Source organism: Ambystoma mexicanum, chromosome 1q (genome assembly GCF_040938575.1).
Source record: "Ambystoma mexicanum isolate Mex_15411 chromosome 1q, UKY_AmexF1_1, whole genome shotgun sequence".
NCBI lineage: Eukaryota > Metazoa > Chordata > Amphibia > Caudata > Ambystomatidae > Ambystoma > Ambystoma mexicanum.
Window position 1 is genome coordinate 171,494,214 of NC_090922.1, and position 21,348 is coordinate 171,515,561.

A 21,348-nucleotide genomic window follows, 5' to 3' on the forward strand; every position below is an offset into this window, starting at 1 on the left:
TAACACTTGTTTCCTTTACAGCGGCTCTGGGGTATCGGTGTTGCGAGGTTCTGGCAATCCAACATCCACACCTGTGGCTTCAAGGACCGCACAGAGAGTATATTTAATTCTCCCTGTGGGGTACTTGAGGACGGTAGCCCCTATACGCTGCACAACTATCAAGTCTCGACAGACACTCAAAGACTACAGAACCATTATGTCACTCTGTTTTCTCCTCCTAACCTGGACTTTACATATTCAGTTCATGTAACAAATAAAGAACTGAACAAACCTTACCAGATATTAGATGGTAATACATTTAATTTTATTCACATAAATTGTCAGACACGATCAGGTAAAAACACATAAAATTTCATCACATTTCATCAAAATTACATTTATAATAAAAACACACCATACAATATATCAACAAAACAACAATAAAAAATACTTATGCAGGCAAGACGACTGCCTAATAATTATTCAAACACTGAAGTGCAAAACACACTAATTATGTTAGTTAGTGGGTAAGGGACCAATACTAGTAATGATCACTTAACCTTCTCATGTGTAGAAACGAGTGGGTGAATCCTTTTACAAAAAAGGTTCTTTTTCAACTAAATATATTAATGAAAACACTGCTCACTAATCCAGTGTTATTAAGCCCAACATGTTTCGTTCTTCATTAAATCACAAAAAATCACTGAGAACTTCTTCAGCGGACCAACGAATACAAATTACAATGCATATATACTTGTGGAGCCAGGAGTTGAAATCTCACTTAAGGTGTTTTGCGTCCAAATTCTGGAGAAGAAAACAAAGATATGCAGCTCTCATTAATCCTGCTAAATTTGTGCAACCTATCCTACAGGGTACATAAATTAACCCGAGGTTGCCTTACCGTATTGGATGAACTGTATGTTCTTTATACGGTCGGAAGTGAGTATCTTCTTAGTAGACAAAGATCTGGGGAATAACACAAATGACAGTGGAAGAGTAGAAGAAACTCTGTGTACATCATACAACCAACTCTACATTCTAAAAATTCAAAAATTCATAAATTCAGTACTTGCCTGATGGGCCTAATAATAGCCCTCATTGTAATCTCCACTGTTATTTAATCTACAACCGCCACCTAAGACTGTTCCAATCTGTACCACAACATACTCGGTTGCAGATCACTAATCAGGTGATTATATTTATCACTAACCTGTACAGTGTTATTAACTATGGTTGGTGCTTAATTGCGAGCCCACGGTTCAACGACCATAAATCATCTATGCCAAAGGCTGACCTAATCATATCTGGTTCATTACCTTGCGAGCCTCTGTCTAATCTTAACACATCTCTAAGTGTTCAGTGGGCACACTAATGTGTGTTATAACTCAGCCTTCAACTCAATAAACAGAGTCAATCACCCTAAGGTCATAACTGAGGCAGAAGAAAGCACATTCCCAAAGAGAACAATTCAAAATGGAAATAGCATTGTTTACCTTTCTTCTTGCCAATGTAGATGTATGCGGTCTGGAGATACTATCGCTATCTCCGAGGGCTGGTGCTCCGTAGCTTCGTCTACGTCTAAAGATCAAGAGATCTCCTTGTTTATCGATCGGGCACTGCTACCTTCTGCAAAATACGACTGTGATACGTACCAAAATGAATTAAGATCTAGATAGGAATTACCAATTATTCCTAATGAAGCGGTCATATACATATTCTATAAACAAGCGATCCCTTCTGACAGCATGGTTTTAAATAACTTACCAAAATCGAACTGTTACTAAATATGCCTACATAATTTTATTAAAAACAGCAACAGCTGGACTGTGAACTTTTGGTGCTCGAATGCTGTGCTTAATGGAAGAATGAGGACTTCTATGGGATTAGGAAAGGGAGGGGGGAGGTTTAGAGAGGGAAATGAGTGCTGTTGGTTACGTCTTGACAATTTGTGGGAGGGAGGGGTTTTGGAGGTGGGGAAGGGTGGAGGGGGAGTTTGAGAATTGTTATATTAGAATGCCAATAAAGAGTGTTAAAAAAAAAAGGACAACAGCAAATTTAAAGATGTGGTAGGTACATGATAAAGAAATAAGAAATAAAATATTTGAAATATCTTTAATAATAGCATGTATTTATACTTGAACATGCTTCCTGAAGTTATGGTGATTTTCATAATGATAGAGAGAGAAGATTAGAGCAAAAACATAAAAGTATTCATGTTATAGCGTGTCTGAAAAAAACTTTAATCAGTATTTTTAAATGAAAATATACATAAATGGAATATGTTTTTTTATTTCAATGTTGGTTTGTCAATTGAACTATTTTTCAAATGTACTTCTTAACATTGGTGGTAAGGGGTGATGTGGAGGCATCATACAAATGCAATTTTAAAATAACGAAAAAAATAAACTTAAAAATGTTATAACCAGAATTTATATATTTAAAAAAATATATTATACACTGTAATTGTATGAAAGGTAATGGTACTTTACATCAATTACTAAACAATTACCTAACAGTAAAAATAAGGAAAATATCAGTGAAATAAATGTTACGAAAGAGTTAAGGATAAACCAGCAAAATGTTACAAGGCCTGATTTACATAATGTTTTCCAATGGATTGCACACATTTGAAAAGGGCTTTTGTAAAGCAGGCACAAAGTCAACAAACATTAGACAATAATATTGTTAAGGTAACAACATAACTTAAATACTATCAATACATTTATCAAAATAATTATAATAAAATGAAATGTCACAGTAACATTAACCATTAACTCACCCAAAAATGTTAAATATTAAATATTGTAAAGAATACTAAAATCATATGCATAATAATAGTAATTCTAAAATATGTAAAGCTATTAAAAAGTACATAAAGTGTACACTATTACCAACAATTCTTAAAACAAAGTGCAGCATCTTTTTTTAGCAAATAAATATATCATTAAAAGCATACATTATAATAGCTATACCTGTAATCCATTGACAACAGTTGTATTAAAAAATTAAAAAAACTCAAACTATTTCAACTAAAAAATCACCCAAGCATGCATTTTAAATAATGGAAATACATAAACATTTTATAAATAGTATAATTTACATTAAAAATACAAATACATTTTACCTTTGCAAATATATATTTAAGGACATTTTAAATAGCATAAAAACACATACAGTACACATACTAATAAAACATACACTAAATAACTAAATAATATTGCATATAATTGGTAGTATTTAGTAACTTTTACTTTAACAAATAACATAAACACATGCACAACATATAAAAGTTACAAACTTATGAAGATTTAAATTACAATAGTTATACTTTAAAAAAAACTGAAATGCAAACACATTTATGCTTACACATATCTACTAAATAATGCTAATTTAAATACTGAAAAAGCAGCACAAGTTGAATACAAATTAAAAACATACATCTATAAATATAATTTCACATATTCAAGTATTACACATAAATATTCATAAAACAAATTACATCACCATCACAGTAAAACATTGCATAACCCAACCTAAATATTACTAAACAAAAACAGGTCTACCTAACGCTACCACCTTCACTAAGAAATATTTTACAACCCAACCGAAATAAGTATTATGGAACAAAAACTTGGTAAGTTAATGTTACCATAATATTTAATTTTAATCTAATTATTATAATAAATGTATTTATAATATTTAAATTATTTTGTTACCTTAACATTATTATTCTTAATGTTTTGGCAACTTTAACTTCATTGTTTTGTAAAAAAAAAAACAAATTAAAATAATATATATACATAACGTCCATTCCCCTTCCAAGTTTCAGTATTTTCTTCCAATAATTTCCCATTCTCACCCCATGGTGCGCAGTTGTTCTATCAAAGTGAATTTATATATGTATGTTTGGGGGTAAGGGATATAATGGTGGGGTTGGAAAGACAGGAGGGTTGGGGTAGGGCGGGGAGTATGGGGGGACCCCCATTATAAAACAGAAACCAAAACAATTAGAGTTAATGCATCATAGTGAATTACCACAAAGTAATTCACTGTGATGAAACAACATAGAACCCACCCCATCTCATCTAAAAGATCTTATCTTCACCTCTTCATCTGCCCCTGCATCACTTACCCCTATGTATTCATCTAACCCAATGGTGCACAACATATGGTCTGCCAGCCAGGTGCAGCCTTTCAGGACAATATTTATGGATGTCAAGGACACTTGAATTTTAAGATGTGTGGCCTGGCCTAAAGTCAGTGGGCCTGATACATGGAACGTTTTCCTATGGGATTGCGCCATTATAAAACACTTCCATGAATCAGGCCCATTATCTCTCTCTCTCTCTCTCTCTCTTTCTCTCTCTCTCTCTCTCTCTTTCTCTCTGTCTCTCTTTCTCTCTCTCTCTGCTTCTTTCACTCTTCCTCTCTTACTTTCCTTTTCTCTCTTTTTCTTTCTCTCTTTCTCTTTCTCTCTCTCTCCTCCTGCCTCTTTAATTCTGTCTTTCTCTCTCCCTTTCTCTTTGTCATTCTCTCCCTCTATTTTTTCTCTCCCACTCTTTTTCTTCCTCTTTCTCATTCTATCACTCTCCTTTTCTCACTCTCACTGAGATCCAGTTGTTTTTCCCTTTGCATTCTGATATATGCAGTTTTAAAACATGATTTCAGTCCCATAATACAAATGTATCAAAGTGGTAATGATGTTACAAAGCAATGTATTACACATGGTATAGTTATAAAATAGAACAATATGTAAAAAGAACATATCAAAATCCATGTGTTCTGTTACTTTAAAAAAAAATATTTGTTTGAACAATCAACCTTTTACACCCCATATAAAATAAATAAAATATGATGATACATATATTATATGAAACAGCATTCATTAAAGTACAATTTCATATATTTCGACTTAAACTCTAAAATACATTTTAGTAAATTCAAATGATTAATCTTTCTCTAATATTTTTTTGTTACTCAAATTTGCACACCAACTATCTGTCTTCCGCCCATCCCCATTGTGTGGACATTCAGCCCTCCAGCTAAACCAGGTTGTGAGCCCCTGCCTCTCCCTAATTCTCTGCTAGTTTGAACATAGTGGCCCTATCTATTGTTCTAGTTTACTCTTCTTCTCTTGCCCAATAGGCCCTCCTGCCGCTCGTCTTTCTCTTTTTTCCCCACTGCTGTCTTTTCTCTCCCAACCATCATGATGTTGTGGTTATCAGTGATTTGGCTTAAAACAATCCTTTCACAACATATTTCAAAAACAGAAAGTAACATTATTTCTGATAAATAAAAACACTTTATATTACAATTGTAATATTACAAAATCATCATATAATAAGGTGACTCACACAATTCTTAAACATCATGAAACCGTTATCAAAGATCAAAGCAATTTACATAGGTTAGACTGTGCAGGAATTTTCTTTCTACCGAAAGATCATTTAAGAACCTAACTGTTGCTAAAACTGCACCAGTATGGGCCCCACTACAAACTACAGCCCACCATTCTTCTGCCGTGAGCGTTCTGTATTGAGCCAATAAATGACCAAAATGTAAATACCTCAATTGATTTAATATGGGGCACAAGACCACTAAATGCTATAAGGTCTAAAGTGTCCCTGGTCCTTGACATAATCTGCAAATACAAGCACTCCGCTCAAGCTTAAGTCGCGCGTCTAAAAGCTCCTTAGTAGGATATAGATTTAACAGGCTCTTAAAATCTGATATCTCCATAAAGCATATGGGAAATGTTTTTAATAATTCGGAATAGAATTGAAAAGTGTTTCATTGTTAACATGATTAAATAATATCCCTGTAATAATGCAGTCATTCAGCCAAAGTTTATGTTTCACCACTAGGGGCTTTCCAATCAACAAATCTTAAGTAAGGTCCAAAACAGGGATAATCTTAAAACACATCCCCTTCCAATGTGACAAAAACGTGTCTTTTTTGTTTGTTCCGAAGAGCTCCATTCAGAACAAAAAATAAGGTGCTTCCTTCTAAAACCAATCAAAAGATTATCAGGCAAAATGGTCTTTTCTACTTTCTGGAAAAATCAGATACAACAAAAGGAAAGAATACATCAATGTCATTATTATATTTAGAACAATAATGGTGCCTTTCCCTAAACAATTGAACAACTTAGTAAAATCACATGCACAATATACATAAATCAGTCTTATTAAAAATGTAATATAAATACATTGGGCCTCATTACGAGTTTGGAGGTAGCCATGCCGTTTTTACCGGAGTGGCTACCCCCAAACTCGGGTCCGGGTCCCGAAAAATGGGAATTACCGGGTCATTCCGACCTTTGCAGGCCCGGTAATTCCCATTCGCGGGACCCGGACACGGACAGGGTAAATTCGCATTAAAATTGCAATATGTCCTTTCACTACTGAGGTAAAAAGAAGTACTTTAATGACCTTTCATGATCACTCTTCTTCACTCTTGTCTATTTCCAATTTAACGCACTCTAGGTGTGTGTATTTCTATTTCTGAATCCACTCTCTCTCTCATCTGTAAGCAATCATATAATGAATAGCATTAAGAATAGTCTACTGTTCCCTGCCTGTACAACATATTATTGTGGCTGTTGATCACAGTTTGAATCTAAACTAATTGAGCAATAACCATTTTAGTTCCGAGCTGAGTTCCAGTCTGCCCCAGACCCTGCTGTGGACTAGACGTGCTTTGCTTCTGCTGTGCTCACCGTTCAACACTGGGCTGCACCTTTAAGAAATACAAGCCGCAGAGTTCCAAGCTGAGTTCCAGTCTGCCCCAGTCCGCCGCAGGAGCTGTGGAGTGGACGTGGACCTGAATGCTTTGCTCAGCCGCTTCATGACACAGAGGTAGGCATCAACCTCATACTGTTTCTTTTGACTTGAGCTCTCCGAGCCCTTTCGAACGCCTCCCGTTGTTCTCCTGAGTTCCTGAGTACCTCGATCCACACGATCAACCCGAGGTACGCCAGCCTTACTGAACCCCGGTTTAGAGCCCCTCCCCCCTTTCCCTCCTTCTCCTCCCCCCTCTTTCCCTCCTTCCCCTAACTCCTCTTCTCCCCTCCACCCCGCATCCCGCCAAGGCCCGGTATCGGCATGGAAGAAGACTCTGATCAGAGACTCCTAAGGAGCCACGTGAAAAAAAACATGCTGCCCTCGAACTCACCTCTCTGTTGGAATACCGTGCTTCTAACACCAACGATGATAAGCCCTTTCACTTCATCTGACTCTGCCCCCTCCCGAGGTGCCCCGCTTCCCCGACAAAAATCGGCACCAAGGGCTACCTGTCGTCTCCCTTGCCACCGGATGGCCGTGGACAAAAGACCACTTACTATCTTCCTGCCTCAGCTCCCAAGGAATCAGCGATGGCACCCTCTGCAGCCAGGGCACTGCTGACTCCCTCGCCGAGCCCGGAAGGAAGAGGCAGAGTCCCAGGATCTCTCACAGGACTGTCTCTGGCTGCGCCAGCCAACGCCATCCACCCCCTCACCACCTCGGCGAGCGGCTGAGGGCGGAAGCGCGGGCGCCCGTAGCCATACATCTGCCTCAACAGCCCACACCTTCTGCCTACACACCGGTCATTCGAGAGAGCCAGTCTCCTCCTGCTTCTCAATCTTTAATGGAGACGACTTCACTGGCTTAGCCCCACTCAGAGGCGCTGACCCCGGGTCTGTGCAACAACCAGCCTAATGCTCGCGACCTGCATCCTGTCCTTCAGGACAGACCAGCACAACAGACCATCTTGGCCATGATGCACTCGGTCCCGGAGGACACCCCCGCCAAGTCCAGTGTGGCGGAAAAAATCACGCTTTCAGTCAATCCACCTGCAGCAGTCCTTACACTCAACTCATCTTGCGGATGAGGCTACAATGTCCCCTCCTCACTCAGAACCAGCCCCGGAGGAAAATCCAGCCTCTGCTCCTCACCTGGTCTCTGAAAATCGAATTTGGCCTTCAAAACCCACTCACAGACTCGGACTCTGAATCAGATCCCGACCAATATTCCATAATGTCAGACAACTCCAACCATAAACCAAACCGCCTTCCAAACAAGAAAAGATCACTGAACAAAAAAAAGGTAAATCTAAACCCAAAATCTCAGCGACCCAAGCACCAAGCAGCAAACTCCACACCACAACAAAAAAAAATCACCAAAAACAAGAGGAACTTAACACAAAAAATAGCAGTCAGCCTAAAATCACTGGCTCCCAACGAGGTCTACAAAAGCGGGGTCATGGAAAATCCTCCCTACCTACCCCACTCCTTTCAAATGCTCTACTGAACGTTTTCAAGACCCAAGGGAAAAGAAAACTATCGAATGACTCCAAACTTTCGGACGCAGAAATCTTGGAAGCTCTGAGTGAGACTCCTCCGGCATCTAAATGCAGGAAAACTGTTAACGCCCTTGACACTCAACCACCTGCAGTTGGGAAAGACGTCGCTCCAGTTCCGCCCAGCCTCGGAGCTTCCGCAGACACAGCGGACACTCCCCATGTGGATTCCCTCTGCTTACATAATACTAATCTAATTCCACCTACTGAACGGCAGGTGGGGAACGTGTTATCGCCCGCTCCGAGGGCAGAGGTCCGTTCACCGTCTCCCCCAATTACCGACGCCCGTCCCACCCACCATGGCCTCGCTGACATTTTGGACCTACTGCAACCAAAAGCCTACCTGCCCCAAAGAGGAATGAGCCCCCAACCATGGACTAAGGACCACATATCCACCTCGAAACCCTCCTTTGTACCCCATGAGCCCTCATTCCATCTGCTTCCTCCTGAAGGCAGTGACTCTGGGGCTCAAATCGCCTTGTCAAGGCCTTGTAATCCTCCAGAGGCGGGGGGCATCAGCTCCAGGCGCAGGCACTCAGTTGCGAACCCCACATCCTCATACTCCAGGGACACACCATTGAAGAACAGAAGACCCATCGACCTTCCTTCATCTGTCCACAAAGAGTCACCAAACAACAGAAAAGACATGACCACGATCATGTCAGCAATAACCATTGCAATGTCGCCCTTTTTCAAACTCTACGAAACTCTAGGTGATGCCTCAAGAGACAACACGGCAACTCTAGCTATTATACAGTCTAAGTTAACCTTCCTGCAAGGCTACATAACTGCTATTGACTTGAAGTACGATATTCTGCAAAGAACAAATGATGCGCCAGGTCCCACTGCGGTCAAGCCCTTGGCTTGCACTATTTCCACAAATACGCCACCTGACACAGTGGAGCACAAGTCAGCACAGACCCTTCTGTCTAAACAGTCTGATGAAATTGCTTCACTATTCTCAAACAAACTCAATCCACCGCCAACTGTAAGCACGACAAAAGTGACTCTGAACCTAGCCCCTGCAAACAGTTCCGATCAAAACCAACACCTTAGCCGGGGAAAAAAGGTTTTAAAACTGGCCACGAAGGACCACCCGGAGTCCTCCCCTCACCATTCCATCTCCTGTGAACCAGACTTGGCCATTCTGGGGTCACAGCCCTATACACTCCCTGGCAACGCAGACTCAGCGATCACCCGGGCAGGCTCTGTGACTGACTTAACTCAGTCTCCCAAATCAGCTGCCGAATTCATGGACTCAAGTCTCTTATCTACTACATCTCCCCACCTTGACCGAGAGTCACCTCTTAAAGGCAGCTCTTCCAACGACCGGCAGAAATCATCCACCTTTTCCAGCAAGTCAGCAACCACTTCCCACACTCCACTCCATCCTAAGGTGGGTCCAACACCTCAAAGCCCTCGGCCGGACGCTCGACCGCTCGTTCCTTCACAGATCTCCAACAAAGACAAATACATGATCTTGAATCGAAGAACAGTCCTGAAAATAACATCTTCTACAACTGGCTTAAAGAAACTGAAATCGGACGACTTTAAGCGAGTCGAGCCATACCACAGCGACAACAAGGCCAAAGCCTACCAGCATATCTATGAATCCGCAATCCAAGATGTGAGCCGTCAAGCTGGTGAAGAACTAAAACAACGAGGTCTTCTGTCGGAGTTAAAAACTCCTGACCACAAAAGTCACATCCGGGCAGACCACCCTACAAACAGAAGAATCCACGATCGCGGCACACCTCACCAACAAACCGCTCGAAGAGACGAACTGAAGGCCCACTTTAAAGATTCATCAGAGAACTTTAAGAACCATCATGGTCCAGACATCCATCCCTCCCGTTCTGCATTTGCCGACTTTGACCCGGCACGCTTTACATCCAAATCCGCCCGCACTGATTTACCCGACTCAACGGGTCAAGCAGGAACAGTCCGGTTAACCGCACTACGGACAGGCATCGGCCACATCAAAGAAGATAAAGTTGGAGAGACCAGTCTCCTCATAGAAGACCTGACAACTACAGACCTCACAGGCAAGACTCATCTATTTGGTCTTCCTCAGAATCAACTGCTGCTCCAAAACAAAACACGTCAGCGGGCGGACCATGGAACTGGATAAAAGGAGCCCTAACCTCAAACCAAGTGAGATAGCAACCACCAAATGAAGCCGACATCCCCTTTCATCAGAAGTCCTTGACGTTGGCTCATGGAATACTAGAGGACACGCCCACCTACCCGACAGCAACAGTGTGGACTTGGGTCAGTTCGACATTTTTTGCCTGCAAGAGACATGGCTTCAGGAGAAACCGTCAATAAACGGATTTGAAATTGTGATCTCCCCAGCCGCCAAAGGTCTGCTAGGCTGTCCCTCGGCAGGTCTTCTCATCGCTGTACGGTCAGGTCAGAACCTAAAAACCATCAAGACAACGGCAAGATCTTACGGGGTGCGAGCGGTCTTAATCGAGTGGAACCGCGGTGTTGAAAAGACAAAGACAAGCACAAAGCCAGGCTCAACACCTCCTCTTGCGCTGATCACCACATACTGGAGCCCGCAAAGGACGACTACATCTCTTTTCTGCCAAACTATGGGCGAAACCATTGACACCATCCTTATCGAATGGAACACTCCGGTAGTCATAATCTGCGGGGACCTCAACGCTAAGTGTGCTCATCCGAAAGACCAATTCTCAACCCCCGCCCCATCAACGCAAGCCGAACTCAGAGGACAAGCCTGGATGAACCTCATGTCAGACAGAAATCTACACAACACGGCATGGATTTTGGATGGGCTTCAACACATACCTAACTGGGAAAGAGGTCAGTCGGCTGCCACCCTTGATTACATCTTCGCCTCCCACGCTATGTGCGCAGAAATCGACAACTTTCTTATGGTCAAAACTACAGCGAGCGACCACAACATGCTAACCCTAGCGTGGCCGTCTACTGCCCGAACGGCAAAATGTTACCTTTGGTTGAGACTAACCCCCAACAATCGCGGCTCCGGCTGACCGCAGCAAGTGTCAGATCTATCACTCAGCAATATGTCACAGAAACTGAGGGTCAGCTGTCCCTCGACCCAGCATCAAGACCAAACTACCTGCCTCTGCTGATCAAATATAAGAACCACCCGTCCGCTGCAAAGTCTATTCCGAAAACCTACACTCATAATTACGACAAACAGATAGCAGACAAAAAAAAAGCTCATAAGAAAACTAAAACGCAGCGCCAAAGTGGACAACACCACGGTCATGTGGGATCTGTGGAAAAACGAAAACAAAATCTGCAAATCATGGATCAGATCTCGAAGGGCCACTTTATACCAACATGACGCCGAAATGATGCTGAGAGTACTCACGTCCAAAAAAACAGCCGACTTCTGGTCCCTGATCAACAATTCTCAAGGCCCAACAGCTACAAACATGATCAACTCAGTTACGGAAAAAACTTGGGTGGCCTTTTTCACCGACCTTTTTGCCAGCCCGACACCAGCCACAAACCGCTGTCCGGAGACTACGCAAGCACCCTAGGTTGACCTTTCGACAAAAGCCGACATAAGCCTGGCCATTCAGAAGCTAAAACCATCAAAAGCGCCAGGCCCCGACGGCCTCACCAACATCGATTTAAAAAAACATCTCAACGAATGGTCCACCTTCATCAGTCTTTTGTTCGAACACTGTAGAGCCAGCAGGAAGATCCCATTATCATGGACTAAAGCTACGGTTATTCCAATCTTCAAGAAAGGAAGCAGAGAAGATCCAGGCAACTATCGCCCAATAGCGCTACTGGACATTATGGGCAAACTGTTTGCAGCCCTCCTCTTGGACCACTTCCAAAGCTGGGCGAAAATGGACCCCTGCAGCGACCCCTTTCAACTGGGCTTTAAGAAGAACGGAAGCACCATGGTGAACATCTTCATACTCAGCATCTTAAAGGCCAAAATAGAACAGGGCGCCCCGACAGTCTATTCCGCGTTCATCGACCTTTCGCAGGCGTTCGACAAAGTGGATTGAACACTACTATGGGGAAAGCTGAAACACTGGAGATGCCCGGACGCCATTCTAAACCCTATAATAGCACTTCACACCAACACCACACTCAGTGTCCGGTTGAATAGGCAAGGTTCTCTGTCCGAGGAAATTCAAGCAGACCGAGGGGTCAAGCAAGGCTGCCCTCTAGCCCCCACACTTTTCATTGCTTTTCTGGGGGACTTCCAAAACTCGGAGGTCACTTTCCGAAGTTTCCCCCTGAAGTTAGGAAACACTGAGCTGTCCCGTCTCCTCTATGCTAACGACATGATCCTGCTTGACCAGACGCCCATTGGTTTACAGCGTCAGCTGGACAATTTGGCAGAGTACATGACCATCAACAATCTTCACATAAACAAGTCTAAAACAAAAATCATGATCTTCTCCAAAAACCGCCAGCCCCCAAAAAACACCAACTCTTGGTCAGTGAACAAAGTCAGAATCGAAGTGGTGCCTCACTTCAAATACTTGGGAGTTATCATCGACGGGTCGCCTCAAGAGTCGAAAATGCAACAACATCTGTGGACCAAGGTCAAACACTTGACATCCCAATTGAGATCGATTGATCGAAAGTTTGGAAAATTCTCACTGATCCCGGCCATCAACTTTTATAAGGGAAAGATGGTTCCAGCCCTAATTTACGGTATGGACGCCACAATCACCATGCCTAATGGGCTTTGGCAGAAACTAGAGGGGTATATTTGGAAAACCCTCCTAGGCCTCCCGAATTCGATTCCCATTGCGGCTGTCAGAAGAGAGCTGGGGCTCCTGTCGCTAAATGCCGCCGTCAGCGCTGCCTCATTGGCCCTCTTCAGGAAGACCCTCATGCATGATGGCCTGCCTATTTTCAACATCATCGGTCAGGAGTTGGCCTCAACGAACTGCAAGGTCCTGCAGAACTGGATTCTTCATAAAAAAAAAAACTGGAAGAACTCGTATGCTCAACAGATGACCTCATCACTAATCCACAAAGAGTAACTGAAAAACTGAAAATTCAAGACTGGATCGCCACCACTGAACAAGCAGCAGTGATTAAGTTTTTAAAACACCTCCCACCCACGTACAATAGGTTAAAATCTCCTTTGGCGTACTGCACAAAATTCCCGGACAAAAAGCTCTGATGCACATTTTTAAGAGCACGACTCAACCTGCTCCACACCAGAGAAATCCTGGGGATAAGAAGGCTATCTACTATCACAACCTGCAGACTATGCAAAACCCCAGATTCCTTTGAGACTGTTCATCACCTCTTGCTAAACTGCCCCACTCTAATTCAGGAACGCACGGCTTTCTTGGCCCCATTATGGGTTGACTCCGTCTTGATAGAAGAAGACACATGGTGGTGCCGTCTCATTTCCGGGGAAAGATCACGCTGGGCTGTAGCAGCGTCTAAACTAAGGGAAGCAGCCTTTAGTAAAATCAAAGCCAACGGGCACCCATCTACAATGGAAATCCTGACGCCAGAAGGGCCCATTCGATCACAGGCTCTCCCCCACCAGGCAATGAATGGCACTGAAATGTGTTAAAGACTTTCACTTGCGACGCATCCGTTCTGGTCTGCGCCTTCATTTCCATGCTACAAGACCCAATTTCACAACCTCGAAACCTCAGAAACAAATCTTCTGAACACTTTATGACTCTTTCTTGTAAAATCATATTCTTTGATTATACACAAGTAAATAAAATAAAAAATAAAAAATAACCATTTTACCTTAGCTCATTTTTATCAGGGCCCTCTCCCTTTTGGGAACGGGATCCTCCCTTACTTCAATGACACAGTGTCATGTTTCTCAGTCCAGTCTACAATATAATAAAGTGAGTAAAATACTTCAAAGACTACTCAAGATTATTTGCCTGTATATCATTTTAGAACAAACGTGGGTTAGAAAAGGATCCCACCGCTTACCTAATAGGCTTTTTGGAGCCCACTGAAGCAGCCATATAACCCTCTTAGATACGACATGTTGGATTCAATTTTCTATAATGGCAGCCATTTTATCACGTGACATAAACGTGATGTGATATAATGATGTCATAAAGTAACATCATCAAGCTGAAGCAGTGTTATCAGAAGGCTCAAAGTATGTAATTGATCCTCTACTAAATGAATTAGCAAGTTCAAGCTCTACTCTATTCTATTTTATAGCATTTTATATTGCGCCAACACGCCTGAAGGTCTCAGGGCACTCCAAGAGACATACTACAAAGAACATGCATACAAAGGCATCAAAATGAGCATCCCAAATCCTCAATCGGCTCCTTTGTCGAAGAGAAATGTTTTCAAGCCCTTTTTTAATTGTGCAACAAACTGAACAGATCGAAGCAAAATGGCAAGGCACTCCATGTAGTGGGGGCCCATGAATCAAAAATGGACCCTTCAATGATCTTCAGCGAGGTGCGAGGTTGGGCCAGGAAAGCATCCTTGTTTGAACGCAGGTTGCACCTAACAGATGCTTTCTTAATTTGGGAACAAAGATATAAAGGGGCATCACCAGCCAAACATTTATGTACAATACTGGATGCCTTAAATTGAATTCTCTGAGAGACAGGAAGCCAATGCAGTTTCTGTGGAGCAATGGGAATGTGAGCCCATCAGTCCACACAACAAACTGCACGGACCGCTCCATTTTGAATGACATGAAGCCTTTTAATATTTATCATAGAAGTACCTACTAAGAGACTATTGGAATAGTCTAGTTTTGTATTTATCGCTGCAGCTGCAATTAAGGCCCTATTTTTTTTCACAGAAATAAGGGCGAATTTGCCATAACAAATGTGTCATATAGGTACAAGAAGAACTCAAGGAGACATGTTTCTTGAAGGTTAATTGGGAATCAAGAAATACCCCAAGGGTTTTTGTTGTATAGAGACTCCTATCAGAAACTGGAACAGCAGGTTGGAACCTGAACCTCAACCATGTCATTGTAGAATGTTTATTAGAAGTAGAATGTTTATATCCAGTTGCAGAGTCAGTTGGCTGTTATGTGTTATGGAGGATGGGCTGGAGGTCTTGTGGACTGAACTTGCAAGAATAAATATACCCTGTTCTCACATTGGAACCTTGTGAGCTTCATTATTACATTGGTGACGAGGATTGACCCCCACCATCCAACATCAATCTGAGAGGAGAGTGCAGAGATTGGCTAGAGAAACAGGGTTAACCACGTTGAAACCCCCTCATAAAGAACCAGGATTGCACAACTTTGCTATAAAGTGCGAAGAAAAGATGGTGAAACGAGATATGGAGCTGATACCCTTTTGAACTAGTAAGGGCTGAGCAATATAGCAAAGAGATCATCCGGCGTGTGCGTTAACGCGCAAGTGTTAATACAAATTCTTTCTAGAAACGTGTGGATGTGAATTGGCACAATCCGATTCACAAAATTACCGGCAGGAGGGATTGTAAATGCTGTGGAACCATCTGACGTTACCAAGCAACTGTAACGCCAGAGCAAAAAGACTCTGAACAATTAGCAGTGAAGAAATGCCCATAAGGGAGGAACATTAGTGTCAAGCGCTGCCAGACAACAGCATCAGGAAGCGGGGGAAAGGAAACGAAGAACTTGTCCTCGCCCCCTTTATGACGACGCAGTGTACAGCAAGTGAATGGGAAGCCTCATGAAGAAGTGAGCATTATTTGGCAACCGCACCAGGAAGGCGAAGGGAGTAAAAACGTAAGTGCCGATGATTGACGTTTACCTCTTGGGAACCGCACAAGTGAAAGGGAGGCATTTTCTTGCTATGGAAGCCATAAGAGATCAAGACAATGCCATGAGGGACAAACGCAACAGAAACCGATCCTGAGTGCCTCTGGTAACGGGGCAACGTTGAGAAACAATTTAAGGAGAAATATACATGTTCGCCTAGAGCCCTATGGGAAGGGCGCACATGTTGGTGCTGGAGAACACATCATCAAAACTCCAGTGAGAATTTTGCGCTTTTATTCCATCATTATTCTGCATATGATTTTGTCTTTCTAAAAAGGGTAAAGGCAAGGAGCGCAAGTGCTATTGCATAAGAGTGACGCATGGCTGTAGCAGGAGTCCCAGGTCTGCCAGTATTTATGGCAAGCCCAGGAACCATAAAGATTAAATTTGTGTCATGGAAAAGGGGCTTTATCCATTATATAAGGGATGCAGGCGGTAATTCCATTTCTGCAGAAAGGAGAGTCTCACTGTTAATGCATTTTTTAGGATTTGAGGGTCAGCGGATTAATGAGACTCGTCCAGATATTCCTGATTTAGATTTAGAAAGTGGAGCAAATTAATTTGAGGTGGCACTTCTTAAGCTCGACTGCCATTTTGAGGTTAAGACGAGTAATGTGTTAGAAAGGTACAATTTTGGGACAAGGCAGCAACGGGAAGGTGAGACTGTTGAAGAATACATAACTGCACTGCAGCAACTAGCCATCAACTGTAAATTCGGGGAGAATTAGATGAACACATTAGGGATCAATTTATCATTCATGGCTGTAATGACGGAATTAGAGAGGTGATATGGTTGAAAGATGACCCGGATCTTGATGAGGTAGTACTGATAGCAAAGAGGGTCAAACATATGATGGCTTGCGTTGCAAAACATGGTAGGAAAGACAACAAAGTCGTGTCTACCAAGATATTGAGAGTGGGTGATGCCAACAACAACTACAACAAACTAAAGAAGAAAAGTGGTAAAACACATAACCAAAGTGGTTTTGATAATATGGAAGGGAGGAATGATAGGATAAAAACTTTCAAGAGTGAGGAGAGGTTGTGTTTTAGATGTGCGAGTGCATTCCACTTTGCAGGTTCTCCGGTGTGCCTGGGGAGGAAGGTATTATGCAACAAATGTAAAATGTGGGGGCTCTATGCCAATTGTTGCAAAGACGATTCCATGCCTAGGGAAAAGAGAGTTTTATATGTGTTGGAAGAGTCACATCAGTCATCAGGGGAGGAAGTAGAAGAACATGTTGAAATTGTGATGATGAATATGGTGGCGTGTGTTGAGGAAGATACTTGTGACAGTCCGTTTGCCAATATATGGATAAATAGGAAGAAAGTGCACATGATGGCAGATTCTGGGGCAAAATTATCCTTAATGTCACGTGAGGTTTAGGAGAAAATTGTGGGTGGCAATATAAAGGATTTGATGCCATAAGATAAAACACCTGGTGGGTATAACTTGAGTAGAATAGATGTTAATGGGTATTTTGTAGCTATGTTGAGATTTAAAGAGAGAGAGACTCAAGGAAAGGTGTATGTTACCAGAAGTGGTAACATCCACCTTTTGGATGTTCCCTCCATCCAAAAGTACTTGGATGGAGGGAACAAAAAGGTTTGTGTATAAGGTTGGATCCAAATGCAGTGGAACAGCTATTACAGCTGAGTGATGATGTTCAGGTAGTTCAAAAAAATCCAAAAGAGTTCTTCAACAAAATTGGTTGTGTGAGTGGTATGTTACACAAAATTGTTTTGAAGGAAGGAAGCAAACCCAGTGTGGCAAAATTGCACCCTGTCCCCATGGTACGGAGAGATGGAGTGAAAACTGAACTCCAGAAATTGAAAGAAGCAGGAATAATTGAGCAATCGAGAAGTGCTGAATGGGTGGCTCCCCTCGTGATAGTGAGGAAACCCAATGTGGAGCTAAGATTGTGTGTTGATTTGAGGGAATTGAACCAGTGTGTTGTGGCGGCGAGGCATCCTCTGCTGAATATGTCTGAGATGTTGGCAATGGTATGAAAGGCAAGGTCTTTTTCCAAGTTAGACATGGCATCAGCATACCATCAGATTAAGCTGGATGAAGAATCCAAGGAACTCACAGAATTTATCACCCATGAAGGGATTTTCTGGTATTGTAGAATGCTGTTTGGGTTGGTGTCAGCTTCCTCAGTCTTTCAAAAAGTAATGGACAGGCTACTAAAAGGACTACCTGAAGTGTGCTGCGTCCAGGATGACATACTTGTGTGAAGTGATAATCGGGAGAACCATGAGACAAATCTTAAGAGAGTAGTTAAAATTTTGGGTGAGAAAGGAGTGAGGCTAAGAGCAGAAAAATGTTTGTTTGGGAAGGAGGTTGTAGAGTATCTAGGTCATGAGATATTGTGGAAAGGGTTGAAGCCAAGGAAGGATATGGTGGATGGTATAAAAAGGGTTAAATCACTGCAAAGAAAGGGAGAGCTATGGTCTTTCCTTGGTATGATAGAGTTCTACCAGAAATGTGTTGCTTGGTATGCTGATAAAGTTGTGAGAATGATAAGTTTGCTAAGGAAGGGGGTAGATTTCATATGGGATGTGGAAAGTGAGAGAGAATTCAAAATGATAAAAAAGGAAATAGATATGACAAAGGCCCTAGCCATGTTTGACACAAAAAGGAAGAGTGTGATATCTGTTGATGCCAGTGATTCCGGTATTGGGGCTGTGTTGTCACATGTAGGAGAGGAGGGTAGTGAGTTTATTGTTACGCATGCATCAAGGATGTTAAGAGGCACTGAAAAAACTATTCAATACTAGAAAAAGAGTCTCTTGCCTGCCATTGGGCGTTAGAAAAGTTCAAGAATTTTGTTTGGGGAGCTGAATTTGTGATCAGGACCGCTCATAAGACGCTGAAGGCTATATTTGAAGGAAAATGGATTGGAAAAGGTATTGAGAAGGGTGGCATGTTGGGTTGCGAGGATGCAGGGACATAAATTTGCAATGGAGGTGGTATCTGGTAGAGAGAATGTGTTGGCGGATCATGTTTCAAGATTGGTTGTGAATGAACAGGAAAGGGACGGAGAAAGGAAGGGTGATGTCATCACTGATACCATGTTTGTGAATCATGAAGGTGTGATTACTCGGGAAGAGTGGTTAAGAGTCTTGAGGGAGGACCCGTCCTCTCCAAGTGATGCAAGTGTTGAGAGGAGCTGTGAGAGTGCATGGGGGTCACATATGGAACATGAGAAGCATGGCTGTGGTTAGGCCAGTGTGGAGGCAGGATGGCCAAGGATTGTGCAGCATGTGAAGCATTTAAAAGGTATCTCATAATGTAAATTTATCATTATGATTTTATCTTCACAAGCATGTATATAGTTCTCAATGTGACATGTATATATGTGTAGTTCTGTAATGTGATGACCAAGGGAAGAAGATGTGTTGTATAGAGACTCCTATCAGAACCTGGAACAGCAGGGTGGAACCTGAACCCTTAACATGTCATTGTAGAAGGTTTATTAGAAGTAGAAAGTGTATCTCCAGTTGCAGAGTCAGTTGGCTGTTATGTGTTATGGAGGATGTGCTGGGGGTCTTATGGACTGAACTTACAAGAATAATTATACCCTGTTCTCACATTGGAACCATGTGAGCTTCATTATTACAGTTTTTACATATTCTAAGACAATGATGTTATTACCTTTAATCACAGAGCAGATATATTGGGAATCTAATTGTTTTCAATTAAGAAACTGTTTCAACAATGATGATCTTGTTTTTTATCATTTAAGGCAAGGGAGTTCCTCACCATCCATGTCTTAATAGCACCAAAGCACCAAAGACCTCATTTATCTTTACAAGGTCCTTGGTGTACGACCCAAAACACTCCAGGATGATTTGGGTGTCGTCCACATAAATTGCAAACTGCTCACCCAGACCATCTAATAGATCACATAAAGGTATAGAATAGACATTAAACAATAGTGGTGATAGGCACAAGACCTGCAGAACCATGCTTGCCATTCTTGGCCCCCCAAAAAGATTTTAACCATTTGGTGGCTTTCTTTGAGCATTTTCCAATCCTGACTTTAAATCCAGGAGTGCTGTCTACGTGACATGTTTTATCCAAAAACCTGATTGTCCTAGGGCAAGAATTCTTTGTTGTTCAACAAACTACTGATATTGGTAGTACACCAACCTATCCAGAATTTTCAACACATAGGGTACAGTGGTTATAGGCCTATAGATTACACGGTCATTGTGACCCTAGACAAAATAGGTTTTAAGCACAAAGACTATCTTTGGTAAGCAGGCTTGAAAAGTGAACATCAAACTGTAAAAAGAAATGGTCTGACCAAATAAATCTTTGTATATCAATTGGCAAAATATCCTGTTTTTTGTCAAAATCCAATCCAGGATATCCCCCCCACTGTGTGTGGCTATGTGTACCTGTTGTTTAAATCCAAGGCCATCCAAAAGGGTCAACAGTGAGAATGCAGCTTGATCCGAGCGATAATACACCCATAAATTAAAATCTCCAAAAATCAAAAAGCTCAAAATACAGGAGAAATTAGATTGAATAGCTGGGGTTGTCTCAACATAAATATGAATACTCAAATAGGGAAACAGTTGACCACTCAGTGGTGGAAACTAAATGTTCAATAAAGATCACATGTAACATGTTCCCATACACTTAAATCAATAAATGTAATGTCACCTAGATTACTAATTTAGTTTACTTTTGCCATTAAACGGACTCATTTGGACAGTGAATGTGACAATTGGTACAGAATATTAGTGTTGTTCAATATTAAGTAGTTGTTTGTTTATTATGTCTTTAATTGCACATGTTACTCTTTTTAGGATAACCCACTCCAACTCCAAATAAGTGTGAGCCTGACTCACATGTTTAACTAATGATGCCTGTTCAATTCTTACACAGGACAGTGGATTTTCCTGGAAATCCTTACAGTCTCCGTAGTGTTTTGGCTGATGCAGGAAAACCCCTCTTAGAAGACAGTTTAAGGAATTGGCATAAATATTTACCAAAGGAATCACCACCTCACATCATGGCTTTCAAAAGAAATACCAACATCCACAACATTGTTATGCAGCACGATATTAGTGCTAGGAAAGGGTTGAATAACATAAATCAAACCACCCTTTGGAGATGGACAGAGTTGTGGGTCACTTTCCTTGTGCTTCCTACATTATGTGCAAACATTGAGTGAAAACAACATCTGTTGATATTGGGCTTGGAAAAGACTGGTCTTTTAACAGAACACACCAACTGCAATGCCACTAATATGGTTTATATGATCAGGTGTCCT

At 41.9% G+C, this 21,348-nt stretch overlaps 1 long non-coding RNA gene across 1 annotated transcript in view; it reads right to left on the reverse strand.

The window, feature by feature from the left end:
- Positions 1 to 296: 296 nt before the first annotated feature.
- LOC138526131 (uncharacterized) overlaps positions 297 to 21,348 on the reverse strand; it is a 147,863-nt gene continuing 126,811 nt past the window's right edge. The window contains exons 2-4 of the long non-coding RNA XR_011283506.1: positions 1,473 to 1,618; positions 881 to 945; positions 297 to 783 (exon numbers count right to left, since the gene is read on the reverse strand). This is a non-coding gene — a long non-coding RNA (uncharacterized lncRNA). The remainder of the gene's footprint in view (positions 784 to 880; positions 946 to 1,472; positions 1,619 to 21,348) is intronic.